The 14,183-nt window shown below is 50.0% G+C and overlaps 6 pseudogenes; 4 read left to right on the top strand and 2 right to left on the bottom strand.

Annotated features, from left to right (window-relative positions):
• The first annotated feature begins 11,673 nt into the window (after positions 1–11,673).
• LOC143931110 (5S ribosomal RNA) lies at positions 11,674–11,792 on the top strand (annotated as a pseudogene).
• Positions 11,793–11,903: 111 nt separating this feature from the next.
• LOC143931567 (5S ribosomal RNA) lies at positions 11,904–12,032 on the top strand (annotated as a pseudogene).
• A 105-nt stretch (positions 12,033–12,137) lies between these two features.
• LOC143931314 (5S ribosomal RNA) lies at positions 12,138–12,256 on the top strand (annotated as a pseudogene).
• Positions 12,257–12,363: 107 nt separating this feature from the next.
• Positions 12,364–12,482, top strand: LOC143931650 (5S ribosomal RNA; annotated as a pseudogene).
• A 350-nt stretch (positions 12,483–12,832) lies between these two features.
• On the bottom strand, positions 12,833–12,941 carry LOC143931941 (5S ribosomal RNA; annotated as a pseudogene).
• Positions 12,942–13,048: 107 nt separating this feature from the next.
• Positions 13,049–13,167, bottom strand: LOC143932347 (5S ribosomal RNA; annotated as a pseudogene).
• Between the last annotated feature and the right edge of the window lie 1,016 nt (positions 13,168–14,183).

Genomic DNA, 14,183 nt, shown 5'->3' with positions numbered 1-14,183 from the left:
ACGCCTTCCAGCCTGATGTCCCGGCCTTCCAGCCAGACGCCTTCCAGCCTGATGTCCCGGCCTTCCAGCCAGACGCCTTCCAGCCTGATGTCCCGGCCTTCCAGCCAGACGCCTTCCAGCCTGATGTCCCGGCCTTCCAGCCAGACGCCTTCCAGCCTGATGTCCCGGCCTTCCAGCCAGACGCCTTCCAGCCTGATGTCCCGGCCTTCCAGCCAGACGCCTTCCAGCCTGATGTCCCGGCCTTCCAGCCAGACGCCTTCCAGCCTGATGTCCCGGCCTTCCAGCCAGACGCCTTCCAGCCTGATGTCCCGGCCTTCCAGCCAGACGCCTTCCAGCCTGATGTCCCGGCCTTCCAGCCAGACGCCTTCCAGCCTGATGTCCCGGCCTTCCAGCCAGACGCCTTCCAGCCTGATGTCCCGGCCTTCCAGCCAGACGCCTTCCAGCCTGATGTCCCGGCCTTCCAGCCAGACGCCTTCCAGCCTGATGTCCCGGCCTTCCAGCCAGACGCCTTCCAGCCTGATGTCCCGGCCTTCCAGCCAGACGCCTTCCAGCCTGATGTCCCGGCCTTCCAGCCAGACGCCTTCCAGCCAGACGCCTTCCAGCCTGATGTCCCGGCCTTCCAGCCAGACGCCTTCCAGCCTGATGTCCCGGCCTTCCAGCCAGACGCCTTCCAGCCTGATGTCCCGGCCTTCCAGCCAGACGCCTTCCAGCCTGATGTCCCGGCCTTCCAGCCAGACGCCTTCCAGCCTGATGTCCCGGCCTTCCAGCCAGACGCCTTCCAGCCTGATGTCCCGGCCTTCCAGCCAGACGCCTTCCAGCCTGATGTCCCGGCCTTCCAGCCAGACGCCTTCCAGCCTGATGTCCCGGCCTTCCAGCCAGACGCCTTGCAGTCTGATGTTCCGACCTTGCAGTCTGATGCCTTCCAGTCTGATTCCCCGGCCTTCCAGTCTGATGCCTTCCAGTCTGATGCCCCGGCCTTCCAGTCTGATGCCTTCCAGTCTGATGCCCCGGCCTTCCAGTCTGATGTCCCGGCCTCGCGGTCCGACGCCTTCCAGTCTGATGTCCCGGCCTCGCGGTCCGACGCCTTCCAGTCTGATGTCCCGGCCTCGCGGTCCGACGCCTTCCAGTCTGATGTCCCGGCCTCGCGGTCCGACGCCTTCCAGTCTGATGTCCCGGCCTCGCGGTCCGACGCCTTCCAGTCTGATGTTCCGGCCTCGCGGTCCGACGCCTTCCAGTCTGATGTCCCGGCCTCGCGGTCCGACGCCTTCCAGTCTGATGTCCCGGCCTCGCGGTCCGACGCCTTCCAGTCTGATGTGCCTGCTGTCCAGCCTGATGTGCCCGCCTTCCAGCCTGACGTGCCGCTGCCCGCCTTCCAGCCTGACGTGCCGCAGCCCGCCTTCCGGCCCGATGTGCCAACTTCCCGGTCCGATGTGGTTCTGTCTGCTGCCCTGCTTGAAGTGTCCATTACCCAACCTAATGTGACTTTGCCCATAACCCAGCTTGACGCAGTGGACTTTCCCCAGCAACTGCTAGTTGGAGCGTCCGGAGGTCTCTCCTTTGAGGGGGGGTACTGTCAGGAAAGGTTCCCTCCGCTGGTAATATCAATCATTTGGCATGCAGTACTGCGATCCACCAGCAGGTGTCTCCTGCTGGAATTATGTCATCTTTGGTCCGCAGTACTGGTGTCCACCAGCGGAGGGATCCTGGCAGTATGGAGCAGGTATTGCCCTCTGCAGTCAGGCGTCACATGACTGACAGCAGCCATTATAAATACCCGGCAAGTTCATATACACTTTGCCTTGGTATTGTCCTTGAGCCCTGACCTGATCCCTGTTTGATACCTGATCCCTGTTTGATACCTGATCCCTGTTTGATACCTGATCCCTGTTACCTGATCCCTGCATCCCTGATCCCTGCATCCTGCCTCCTGTACCTGTTCCCTTCTCCTTGTCCCCCCATCTGCTGACCTCCTATTTATGACCCCGGCCTGGCTTGACTACGATTCCGGTACTCCCTTTTGTTACATATACTGGTTTATTTACTGTTTGGTTGTTTGGTTTGTTCACTTGGTTCGTATTGGTGGTGTGTTCACATTTATATGCGTTTGCTTAATAAATTTACCTTCACTTATTTGTGTCTGGTTCACTTTGTCGCAGTCACACAGTTCTGGTCACATCTGGTTCATGACAGAGCCCCTCATAATAAGCAGCCCCAGGAGGAAGTCAGCACAGCACAGGGATGGTGGGAGCCCCTCATAATAAGCATAGCACAAGGATGGTGGGAGCCCCTCATAATAAGCAGCCCCAGGAGGAAGTCAGCACAGCACAGGGATGGTGGGAGCCCCTCATAATAAGTAGCCCCAGGAGGAAGTCGGCACAGCACAGGGATGGTGGGAGCCCCTCATAATATGCACAGCAGAGGTACAGCCCCAGGATGATGTCAGCACAGCACAGTGATGGTGGGAGCCCCTCATAATAAGGAGCCCCTCATAATAAGCAGCCCCAGTAGAAATATGACACCGCTCAACCTCTTCAAAGAGGAGGGTACGGGCATATAGTACGGAGTGCTTTTTTTGGACAAGGTAGTGAGCCAAATGAACAAAAAAGGTCTCTTTGTTCGATTAAAAAAATCATTTATAGACATATACATGGTCTACTGGTCACATGTGTTGACTTCCTCCGAGATCCATGCCTCATTATTTTTAGAAATGTGAGGTAGCTAACACTGTCGTGAGCTAGGCGAGTACGCTCATCAGTCACGATCCCCCCTGCTGCGCTGAACGTCCTTTCAGACAGGACACTGGATGAGGGGCAAGCCAACAGTTCGATTGCAAATTGGGCAAGCTCTGGCCAGAGGTCAAGCCTGCCCACCCAGTAGTCCAGGGGTTCATCACTCCTCAGAGCGTCCACATCGGCCATTAACCCGATGTAGTCGGACACCTGACGGTCTAGGCGTTCCCTGGTGCTGGATCCGGATGACACCTGTCGATGGGTCGGCTGAAAGAATGACCTCATATCCGAAGTCACCAACACATCTTCAAACCGGCCTCTTCTTGCAGGCGCTGTTGGATTAGTACTCACAACTCCTTGTCTGGGAGTGGGAATTGCTCCTCTGCCAGCACACGCAAAACCAGAATGCAGCATTTCTCGAAGCAAGGCCTGGAAGTGCTCCATTCTGCCAGCCCTCTGTGACGGCGGTAACATTTCCGCCATTTTGTGTTTGTACCCGGGGTCTAAGTACTTTGCCACCCAGTACTGGTCCTTGACCCTTATGCTTTTTATACGAGGGTCCCTATTAAAACACTGGAGCATGAAGGCCCCCATTTGCACTAAACTGGAAGCGGTGTGGTGGCCTGGCTCCTGCTCATCATCCAGGATAATGTCGTCCTCTTCATTCTCCTCTCCCCATCCACGCACAGCAGGGATCCCAGAAAGGTTTAAAGCATGCTCTTCTTGCTCCTCCTCATCCGCCCCGGCACCATCCTCCTCTGACTCCTCTTCAGACTCCTGTTGTTCACTTGTCTCAGATAGAGTAGCCCCCCTGGGAATTCATCCAGCATTGCAACTTCCTCATCTTCCTGCTCCTGCTCCTCCACAGCTTGATCAATGACACAACGCAATGCACGCTCCATAAAGAAAGCATAAGGTACCATGTCACTGATGGCGCCATGGCTGCGACTGACCAGTTTGGTGATCTCCTCAAATGGGTGCAGAAGTCTGCATGCGTCACGCATGAGCAGCCACTGGCGTGGTGAAAAAAACCCCAGCTCCCCAGAACCTGTTCTGCCGCAGAGTTCATACAGGTAGACGTTAACTGCACGTTTCTGCTGGAGCAGCCTATCAAGCATATAGAAGGTTGAGTTCCATCACGTCGGGCAATCGCAAATAAGACGTCTGACTGGCAGATTGTGTCGCCGCTGAATGTCAGCAAGGCGAGCCATGGCCGTGTAAGATCTTCTGAAATGGGCCGAGATTTTCCTTGCCTGCCGCAAGATGTCCTGGACCCCAGGGTATTTGACAACGAATCGCTGCACGACCAAGTTTAAGACGTGTGCCATGCATGGCACCTGCGTGATTTTGCCCTGTTTCAATGCGCTAAGCAGATTGACACCGTTGTCACACACCACTTTACCAACTGTCAAATTGAGCGTTGTTAGCCACTGATCTGCCTGTGAACGCAAAGCTGAAAGGAGTGCCGGGCCAGTGTGGCTCTTGGCTTCCATGCACAACAGACGCAGCACGGCATGGCAACGTCTCACCTGGCATGTCAAATAGGTTCTGGGGAGCTTGGGCGGCGCAGCGAAAGAAACGCTAGCAGCGGAAAAGGAGGAGTCAGCCGAGGAGGAGAGGGAGGAGGATGGAGTAGGAGTAGGAGGAGGAGGAGAAGAAGAAGAGCCAGGCCTGCATGCAATCCATGGCGGTAAAACCAAATCTACACGGGTGCCACGGGTTACATGCTTGACGGCCGTCAGAAGGTTCACCCAATGGGCAGTAAAAGTGATATACCTTCCCTGCCCGTGTTTGCTAGACCACGTGTCTGTGGTCAGATGTATCTTGGCACTGACACTGTGTGCCAGAGATACATTCACTTGCCGCTGAACATGGCCATATAGCTCTGGGATGCCCTTCTCTGAGAAATACTTCCTTCCTGGGACCTTCCATTGTGGTGTTCCAATGGCCACAAATTTTCGAAAGGCCTCCGAGTCCATCAGTTTATATGGCAGTAGTTGGCGGGCTATCAGTTCTGACAAGCCAGCCGTCAACCGTTGGACAAGAGGGTTATCCGGCATCATTTTTTTACGCTCAAACATTAGGCCCACGGAAGTCTTCCTTTTTTGCAGAAAAACGTGAGCTTGGCGTGATGGAAGGTGGAGTGGAGGACAATTGTGAAGAGAGAGGAGAAGAAGTAGAAGACGAGGCTGGATGGTGAGAGCCTGGAGTGTGGCTTTGTGTGTTCCGTTGCTCCCACTGGGCTCGGTGATGGCTGCTCATGTGCCTTCTTAAGGCGGTTGTCCCTAGGTGAGTGTTGGGCTTACCGCGACTAATGCGTTGACTGCAAAGATTGCAGATGGCAACACTATTGTCAGCAGCGGACACGTTAAAAAAAGCCCACACTGCAGAGCCATGTGCCGGCGTTCTGGGAGCGCCAGATGTGACCTTACATGGTCGATGACTCGCTCCTGATACATTAGCAGTCTGCTTTGTCCCTCCTGTGCAATGTAAGTTATTCCTGCTTCTCCTCCCTATCTGCTGGTCCATATCTCCCTCTGAACTCCCCTCCTCTTCCTCTCTTGTGAGCACCCACGTGACATCACTAGACACGTCATCATCAACTTCACCTTCCCCACCGCTATAAGTAGAGATCTCGGAGTAGGCAGCAACACTGGGGACCAACCTCCTCCTTGGGCTGATCTGGGTACTGTCGTCAGACTGCTGAGTAGCGGTTGTTGCTACCTCCTCTTCCTGATCCAATACCAAGAGTGGCTGCGCATCATAAATGTCTTGATATGGATCGGAAAATAATTCCTGTGACTCAAACGGAAGGTATGTGGTGGTGGTGGTGTTGTTGGTGGTAGTGTCTTTGGGGGTGCACATAGCAGAGAGTGAAGAAGAGGGTGCAGATCGAGAGGATGAGGAGGGTGCAGAAGAGTAAGGCTGAGTGAGCCACTCAACCAAGTCTGGTGCGTCCTTTAAAGTAATTGAACGCACCTTCTGCAACTTCCCACTTTGGCTCAAGCCTGTTGCTCCTGCCCTACCACCCCTGCGGAAGGGCTTGCCTCTTCCTCTGCCTGTCATTTTTTAAATGACCCTGTGACAAAACTCTCAGTCCCTATACCGATGAAGGACTGCTGCAGTATAGGGCAGCGGTCAGCAGTAGTGCACCTCAACCCTATGTATTGTGGACCTATACCAGTCCTTATAAAATAGCAGACTGTACCTCACTCAACCCTATGTACTGTAGTACCCTATACCTTACCAGTCCTTAAAAGGACCTTTGTGGAACAAGTAGGTTGTGTGTGACTGATTAGCAGACTGTACGTCAGTCCCTATACCGATGAAGGACTGCTGCAGTATAGGTCAGCGGTCAGCAGTAGTGCACCTCAACCCTATGTATTGTGGACCTATACCAATCCTTATAGAATGGCAGACTGTACCTCACTCAACCCTATGTACTGTAGAACCCTAGACAGACCAAGTTACCAGTCCTTATAAGGACCTTTGTGGAACAAGTAGGTTGTGTGTGACTGATTAGCAGACTGTACGTCAGTCCCTATACTGATGGACTGCTGCAGTATAGGGCAGCGGTCAGCAGTAGTGCACCTCAACCCTATGTATTGTGGACCTATACCAGTCCTTATAGAATAGCAGACTGTACCTCACTCAACCCTATGTACTATAGCAGCCTACACCAAGTTATTACCAGTCCTTTAAAGGACCTTTGTGGAACAAGTAGGTTGTGAATAGCAGACTGCAGCAGAAGGGCAGCAGTCAAGTATAATATTCTTTCTATATTTGGAAGAAAGAATATTATACGTGTACAAGCCTATTACCATACCACTGATACCAGTCCTGAAAAGAACCTTTGTGGACCTAATATAGTAACAGCTACTGATTAAACTGACCCTCACTGCCTCACACACTGCTTCCTGCCTGTCCCTATATAAACTGACAAAACAGAGGCTACTGGAACAATAACTGGAATAGCACTTTTGTGGACCTGATAGTAACAGCTAATGACTAAACTGACTGTCCCTACAGCAGACACACCGTCCTGTTCTTTTCTCTAAACTGACAAAAGACGCTCAGGCTGCTGCAACAATCAGTAGCACAGCAAACCTATATACACCTAACACCTATACCAGTCCTGAAAAGAACTTTTGTGTACCAAATAGCTAGCGATTTGGGTCACTGCAATCTCTCCCTGCTCCGCACAGCAACCTCTACCTATAGTGACAGAAGAAAGAATGTAAAATGGCCGCCGGATTGGGTGTATTTTTTAAGTTAGGGGGAATGTCCAAGTGTCCATGTGCTGTAATGTCTCAATTGGCTGTCCTGTACCCCATGATGGATGTGTCATCATAGGTCAAAGTTCTTTTACACAGTAAACACGGAAGTCCGCCGGGCGAACGGCGGCAATAGTCCGCCGATCGGGCGGACCGCGAACAGCCGAAATTCACCGTGAAACGACCGCGGGGCGAACCGTTCGGCCATCCCTACTTCTGGGAATACCAGGTGCCATAGGCTTTATTTTAATATGTTGTTGCGTCGACGACCTGTTTTTTTTCCCGCTTGTTTGCCGAGGTGACCATCTTGGCGTTTGTCAAGAGGGTTGAGAGTGGCTAGCAAGATCGCCTACAGTCACATCACCCTTAGTGCACCTTATCTCCTCTGATCTCGCATACTAAGCAGGGTCGTGCCTGATTAGTACCTGGATGGGAGACCGCCTGGGAAAACCAGGTGCCATAGGCTTTTTTCTAATATGTTACTGGCGTCAATGTCCTGTTTTATTTTTCTTTTTCAAGAAGTACCCATGCTTTTTGTTTGGAATGAATATTCTAGTCGATTATTCGTGATAAGTGGCAAGCGTGGTAATATTTCTGTATGTCCGGGAGGCCAAAAAGTATGGGTTCTTCTTGAACCCTTCTCCCCAATTCCCCTAGCGGCTACACCCTGCATAAATAGGAAACACATACCAAGAGAATACCGCACTCATCCTTTGATCTCCCCGACTTTGCAATCCTTTCAACAAGCTTGCGATCAACATAAAATATAATCTATTAACAGTCCCATGACCCCATTACGCATGAATCCGAAATTTGAACCTGGCAGCCATTCAAACTCTCTTGTAGATGGATGGCCACACCCAACGGTTAGAGCGGAACATTTCTATATCAATAATGCCCACAAGCACACACAAGCTGAAGACACTAAAAACGCCCTGCTGATAGCCAGAAAAGAGCTTTTAGCTCTTTTGAATAAACAGATTCAGAGAAAATACATTCTAAGCAAAAAAACTTTCTACGAGTACGGGAATAAGTCTGGTAAAATTCTAGCACGGGCACTACAGCTGAGGAAAGCAAATGCCACCATTCACAATGTCTCAACAGCAGACGGCCGTAAACGTCATCACACCCCAGATTTTGCCGCCCAATTTGTTCAATATTACACTAAATTGTATAACCTATCCTCTACAAACCCCATTGACGATGACACCTCCAGACGTGACCTTATTAAACAATTTCTACAACAATATAGCCCACACCCGATATCAGACAGACAGGCGCAGGAAATTGACTCAATAGATAAGGGAGAAATAGATATAGCCTTGAGCCAACTAAAACCAGGGAAAAGCCCAGGACCCGACGGACTCTCCGTAGGAGAAGGTTTGCCGACATATTAACCCCACACTTTATATATGCATTTAACACCCTAGACAAGCCCGCGACTCCACCAAGAGACCTGTTAAACACTCATATCACTGTAATACCGAAACCTGGAAAAGATGCCTCCAATGTGATTAATTACCGACCCATTTCTCTACTGAACGTAGACCTTAAATGGTATGCCAAGACACTTGCTAATCAAATACTCCCCCTGCTCCCTCAACTCATTGACCTCGATCAAGTAGGCTTTGTCCCAGGCAGAGAGGCGAGGAACAATACCCTCAAAGCATTAAACATACAACATTGGCTAGTCTCCACTCAAACCCCAGGATTCCTTCTCTCACTTGATGGCGTTCGATAGAGTGGCCTGGGACTATTTAGCAGAAACCCTTCGAGCTATTGGACTACCACTGCGCATGCTAAATTTTATATTGGCTTTGTATTCTAGTCCCACTGCAAACATACAAGTAAACGGCTACCTATCGAATGCCTTCCCCACCTTGAACGGAACCCATCAAGGCTTCCCCCTCTCACCCTTGATCTTCATCCTAACGCTAGAACCTCTCCTCCGTCGCCTACGAGAGAACCCTGACATAAAAGGCATCACTATTAAACACCAAACATTTAAATTAGCTGCATTTGCAGATGATATTCTCCTTTTTCCTAAAGAACCCCTCACAACGATACCCAACTTACTGAAAGATTTTGAGACATTTAAAAATATATCGAACCTGCAAATCAATTTCGCTAAATCTCACGCACTGAATGTCACCATGCCCCCAAATATACAATCCCATTGTCAAACAAATTTCGATATAGTACAAAGAATGTCCGGGGAAGTTTAATCGGGATAGTCTGAAGGGTGTATAGAACTCTGGGTAGGATGTTCATTTTCAGTATCGCCGACCTCCCAAACCAGGAGAATTTTTCTGGGGACCATTTGGTTAAGTCATTAGCGATGCCTTTTAATAACGGGGTTTAGTTTAGTGCATATAAGTCGGATAGTGCAGCTGGCAATTTGATTCCCAGGTAGGTTAATGAACGGGTATTCCAATGAAATGGGAAGTTTGTTTGACAATATGTTGGCGTCGACGACCTGTTTTATTTTTCGGCTTGTTTGCTGAGGTGACCATCTTGGCGTTTGTCAAGAGGATTGAGAGTGGCCAGCAAGATCGCCTACGGCCACATCACCCATAATGCTCTCGATCTTGTCTTATCTCGTCTGATCTCAGTTGCTAAGCAGGGTCGGGCCTGGTTAGTACCTGGATGGGAGATTGCCTGGGAATACCAGGTGCCGTAGCCTTTTTTTAATATGTTGTTGGCATCGACGACTAGGGATGAGCTTCGAGTTCGAGTCGAACTCATGTTCTACTCGAACATTGCCTGTTCGCCTGTTCAGCGAACAGTGAACAATTTGGGCTGTTCGCAGCAAATTCGAAACGCCGGAACACCCTATACAAGTCTATGGGAGAAATCTAAAGTGCTCATTTTAAAGGGTAATATGCAGGTTACTGTCCTAAAAAGTGTTTGGGGACCTGGGACCTGCCCCAGGGGACATGGATCAATGCAAAAAAAAGTTTTAAAAACTGCCGTTTTTTCAGGAGCAGTGATTTTAATAATGATTAAAGTGAAACAATAAAAGTGTAATATTCCTTTAAATTTCGTAGCTGGGGGGTATCTATAGTATGCCTGTGAAGGGGCGCATGTTTCTGGTGCTTAGAACTGTCCCTGCACAAAGTGTCATTTTGTGCAGGAAAAAAAGTCTTTTAAAATCACTTGCGGCTAAATTGTCGGGTCTCCGTAATACAGAGAACACTCAATGAGTGTTCTCTGTATTAGCCGACAATTCATTCATTCATTGATTAAAAAAAATTTAAAAAAAAAGCGTGGGGGTTCCCCTAAATTCAATTACCAGGCCCTTCAGGTCTGACATGGATATTAAGGGGAACCCCGTGTCAAATAAAAAAAAAATTGATGTGGGGGTCCCCCCAAATATCCATACCAGACCCTTCAGGTCTGATATGGATATTAAGGGGAATCCTGCATCAAATTTAAAAAAAAATTGACGTGGGGGTCCCCCTAAAAATCCATATCAGACCCTTTATCCGAGCACACAACCTGGCAGGCCGCAGGAAAAGAGGGGGGGGACAAGAGAGCGGCCCCCCCTCCCTCCTGAACCGTACCAGGCCACATACCCTCAACATTGGGGGTCCCCTTGTTAAAGGGGATTTCCAGATTCTGATAAGCCCCCCACCCGCAGACCCTCACAACCAACGGCCAGGGTTGTGAGGATGAGGCCCTTGTCCTTATCAACATGGGGACAAGGTGTTTTGAGGGGTCACAGACCCCCAAAGCATCCTCCCAATGTTGAGGGTATGTGGCCTGGTACGGTTCAGGAGGGGGGGGCGCTCTCTCGTCCCCCCCTCTTTTCCTGCGGCCTGCCAGGTTGCGTGCTCGGATAAAGGGTCTGATATGGATTTTTAGGGGGACCCCCACGTCAATTTTTTTTAAAAATTTGATGCGGGGTTCCCCTTAATATCCATATCAGACCTGAAGGGTCTGGTATGGATATTTGGGGGGACCCCCACGTCAATTTTTTTTTTAATTTGACACGGCGTTCCCCTTAATATCCATGTCAGACCTGAAGGGACTGGTAATTGAATTTAGGGGAACCCCCACGCTTTTTTTTTTTTTTTTTTTTAATCAATGAATGAATGAATTGTCGGCTAATACAGAGAACACTCATTGAGTGTTCTCTGTATTACGGAGACCCGACAATTTAGCCGCAAGTGATTTTAAAAGACTTTTTTTCCTGCACAAATGACACTTTGTGCAGGGACAGTTCTAAGCACCAGAAACATGCGCCCCTTCACAGGCATACTATAGATACCCCCCAGCTACGAAATGTAAAGGAATATTACACTTTTATTGTTTCACTTTAATCATTATTAAAATCACTGCTCCTGAAAAAACGGCCGTTTTTTAAACTTTTTTTTGCATTGATCCATGTCCCCTGGGGCAGGACCCAGGTCCCCAAACACTTTTTAGGACAGTAACCTGCATATTACCCTTTAAAATTAGCACTTTAGATTGTGAACGTTCGAGTCCCATAGACTTTAATAGGGTTCTAAAGTTTACACGAAGTTTAGGTCTGTTCGCAGGTTCTGGTGCGAACCGAACAGGGGGGTGTTCGGCTCATCCCTATCGACGACCTGTTTTATTTTTCTGCTTGTTTGCCGAGGTGAATATCTTAGCGTTTGTCAAGAGGATCGAGAATGGCCAGCAAGATCGCCTATGGCCACATCACCCTGAATGCTCCCGATCTTGTCTGATCTCAGATGCTAAGCAGGGTCGGGCCTGGTTAGTACCTGGATGGGAGACCGCCTGGGAATACCAGGTGCCGTAGTTTTTTTTTTTTTGATATGTTGTTGGCGTCGACGACCTGTTTAATTTTTCTGCTTGTTTGCTGAGGTGACGATCTTGGCGTTTGTCAAGAGGATTGAGAGTGGCCAGCAATATCGCCTACGGCCACATCACCCTGAATGCTCCCAATCTTGTCTTATCTCATCTGATCTCGGATGCTAAGCAGAGTCGGGCCTGGTTAGTACCTGGATGGGAAACCGCCTGGGAATAACAGGTGCCATAGGCTTTTTGTAATATGTTGTTGGCGTCGACAAAGTTTTAATTTTCTGCTTGTTTGCCGAGGTGACCATCTTAGCGTTTGTCAAGAGGGTTGAGAGTGGCCAGTAAGATTTCCAAAGGTCATATCACCCTGAATGCGCATGATCTCGTCTGATCTCGGGTGCTAAGCAGGGTCGGGCCTGCTTAGTGCCTTGATGGGAGACCTCCTGGGAATACCAGGTGCCGTAGGCTTTTTTTAATATGTTGTTGGTGTAGACGACCTGTTTTATTTTTCTGCTTGTTTGCTGAGGTGATCATCTTGACGTTTGTCAAGAGGGTTGAGAGTGGCCAGCAAGATTGCCTACGGCCACATCACCCTGAATGCTCTTGATCTTGTCTGATCTTGGATGCAAAGCAGGGTCGGGCTTGGTTAGTACCTGGATGGGAGACCGGCTGAGAATAACAGGTGCCATAGGCTTTTTTGTAATATGTTGTTTGTGTAGACGACCAGTTTTTATTTTTCTGCTTGTTTGCCGAGGTGATCATCTTGACGTTTGTCAAGAGGGTTGAGAGTGGCCAGCAAGATCGCCTACGGCCACATCACCCTGAATGCGCCCCATCTCCTCTGATCTCGGATGCTAAGCAAGGTCGGGCCTGGTTGGTACCTGGATGGGAGAGATGAGATAAGATCTGGATCATTCAGGGTGATGTGGCCGTAGGCGATCTTGCTGGCCACTCTCAATCCTCTTGACAAACGCCAAGATGGTCACCTCGGCAAACAAGCAGAAAAATTAAACAGATTGTCGACGCCAACAGCATATTAAAAAAAGCCTACGGCACCTGTTATTCCCAGGCGGTCTGCCATCCAGGTACTAACCAGGCCCGACCCTGCTTAGCATCCGAGATCGGGCACATTCAGGGTGATGTGCCCACAGGCAATCTTGCTGGCCATACTCAACCCTCTTGACAAACAGCAAGATAGTCACCTCAGCAAACAAGCAGAAAAATAAAACAGGTCGTAGACGCCAACAACATATTAAAAAAAGACTACAGCACCTGGTATTCCCAGGCTGTCTCCCATCCAGGTACTAACCAGGCCCGACCCTGCTTAGCATCCGAGATCAGACGAGATAAAGCGCATTCAGGGTGATGTGGCCGTAGGCGACCTTGCTGGCCACTCTCAACCCTCTTGACAAACGCCAAGATGGTCACCTCGGCAAACAAGCAGAAAAAAAAATTACGGTAAGTATGAAACAATTTTCCATTTTCCTGGTGCCACCATGGCAGCATACCTGTGATGCAATAAATAGCTAAGACCAGCGTGGGTACTGCTTCAAAGAAAAAAATTGTATTTAAGGAAATGCGAGAGCTGCCTCAATCACCCTTTCCCCAAATTCTACTGAAGTGAGTGCTCCTGGGTAATTTCTGTAATGGTGCATGACCGTATTTGGTGACGTCCATGTGGCTGCTTTACAGATCGTTTCCAATGATACACTTGCCCTTGCCACCCACGGAGAAGAGACTGATCTTGTTGAATGGGCTTTAACCGCTGGAGGCTCCAACCCTCTCGTGCTATATACACTTTGGATTAATCTACAAATCCATGAAGCGATCTTCCTCGATGGGCTCCTTTCCCTTTATTTTTGCCCCACGGTAGTACGAATAGTCTATCTGATGCTTTGAAGGGGCTTATGGCCTGCAAGTAACGTGCTAGCCCTTCCCACCCCACCTCATGCCATCCCATCTCACACCACGCCATCCCACCCCATCCCACCTCACCTCATCCAATCCTACCTCACCTCATCCCATCCCACCACATCCTATCTCATCCCATCCCACCCCATCTCATCCCACCTCATCCCATCCCACCCCACCCCATCCCATCTCATCCCATCCCACCTCATCCCACCTCACCTCATCCCATCCCACCTGCTGTGGGTGATGCAATTCGATGTGTGATGGGTGATGCAATGTGCTATGGGCGATGCGATTCGATGTGCGGGGGCGATTTGATGTGCTGGGGCGATGCGATGTGATGTGCTGGGGGCGATGGGATTTGATGTGTTGCGAGTGATGCAATGTGCTTTGGGGCGATTCGATGTTCTGGTGAGATGCGATGCGATTGGGCGATGGAATTCGATGTGTTGGGGCGAAGCGATTCGATGTGCCGATGCCATTC

The sequence above is a fragment of the Lithobates pipiens genome, unplaced genomic scaffold, assembly GCF_037356315.1.
Source record: "Lithobates pipiens isolate NorthernLeopardFrog02 unplaced genomic scaffold, aLitPip1_a1.2 Scaffold_25, whole genome shotgun sequence".
NCBI lineage: Eukaryota > Metazoa > Chordata > Amphibia > Anura > Ranidae > Lithobates > Lithobates pipiens.
Note: the sequence above shows the minus strand (reverse complement) of the source record. Positions and strands in the feature narration are given on the sequence as shown.